This window comes from Palaemon carinicauda, chromosome 16 (genome assembly GCF_036898095.1).
Source record: "Palaemon carinicauda isolate YSFRI2023 chromosome 16, ASM3689809v2, whole genome shotgun sequence".
Classification (NCBI taxonomy): domain Eukaryota; kingdom Metazoa; phylum Arthropoda; class Malacostraca; order Decapoda; family Palaemonidae; genus Palaemon; species Palaemon carinicauda.
Window position 1 is genome coordinate 50,091,514 of NC_090740.1, and position 1,837 is coordinate 50,093,350.

The following is a 1,837-nucleotide window of genomic DNA, read 5'->3' on the forward strand; positions in this document are numbered from 1 at the left end:
TTCGAAATGTATTATACGTTTAAAGGCCGCTCATGAATGGCAGAGGAAAGGAATAGGGACATTGCCCTATCAAGCAAGACAATGCCCTAAAGACTGACCATATTACATATGATCAGCGCCCAAGCCCTCTCTCCACTCAAGCTAGGACTAAGGAGGGCCAGACTATGGCTGCTGATGACTCAGCAGAGATCTATAGGCTCCCCCAAGCCCAGCATCCTTAGCTCACAAGGATGGTGAGGTTGTAGCAACTAAAGGAACTAATAAGTTTAAGCGGGATTCGAAAACAAGTCTGGCAATCACCAGGCAAGGACGCTACCACCAGGCCACCAAATTCAGTGAATTAAAATGAATAGATTTCAATAAACTTATGTAGTTGTTGTTATTATTATTATTATTATTATTATTATTATTATTATTATTATTCCTTGCTAAGCTACAACCCTAGTTTGAAAAGCAGGATGCTATAAGCCCAGGGGCACCAACAGGGTAAATAACCCAGTGAGTAAAGGAAGCAAGAAAAAATAAATATTTTAAGAACAGTAATATTAAGATAATTATATCCTTTATAAATTATAAAAACATTTACAAGACAAGAAGAAGAGAAATAAGATAAAATGGTGTTCTTGAGTGAACCCTCAAGCAAAAGAACTCTAACCTAAGACAGTGTTAGACTATGGTACAGAGACTAGGGCACTACAAAAGAATAGAGAACAAAGGTTTGATTTTGGTGTGTCCTTCTCCTAGAAGAGCTGCTCACCATAGTTAAAGTGTATTCTACCCTTATCAGGAGGAAAATGGCCACTGAAAAATTACAATGCAGTAGTAAACCCCTTGAGAGGAGAAAAACTGTTTGGTAACCTCAGCGTTGTCAGGTTTCTGAGGACAGAGTTGAATATGTAAAGAATAGGCCAGACTATTCCGAGTATGTGTAGGCCAAAGGAAAATGAACCGTAATCAGAGAGAATGATCCAATGTAGTAGTGTCTGGCCAGTTAAATTACCACATAACTCTCTAGCGGTAGTACCTCAATGGGTGGCCGGTGCCCTGTCCAACCTATCAAATCACATCATTCAATGGGGTCCTTCAGAATATTTTGATAAAATGAACACCATTGGGAGAAATTATTTGCAACACATTTATAATGATAAATTCAATATATTTTAAAATTCATTATCATCTGGATGAGTACACATACGCTCTATTCGGCAGCAGATCAAAGAGTTATCGACAAATTAATTTTTGATTAATTGGGACCGGAAACAAACCCGTGAATAATAATGTATCTAGATGCTATCTATTTTTTTTTCTTTTATCCCTGAACATAATTAGTTATGATACCCTTCCAATTATATATGAACAAGCTTCATTAAATACTCCTTCTTATTTTAATTATCTCCATCCTTTGAATGGAGGTAAATATTAGAGAGGCAAATGCTGATAATAATTAGCTATACTTCTGAGTTTCCTTTATAATTTAGAAATTGAAATTTAATACAAAATTAATATACATCTTTTGTGTTGCGTATCACTCTTACTGTATGGACTGATTTCTTTGTCGTGTGAAAAAATTTATAACTTACCATGGTTAAGATTAGCTAGCTTTTTTCAATACTTAATGCAGAAAAAAATTAATATAACTACGATGATTATAATATCAGATATTATCATTTTATCATTATCCAAATACTGATTATATCATTATCATTATTATTATTATTGTTATTATTATTATTATAATTATTATTATTATTATTATTATCATTATTATTATTATTATTATTAATTGTTTTTTATGTTAATCAGTCTCCAGAAACTGGTGGTTTAAAATCTGCGTTTC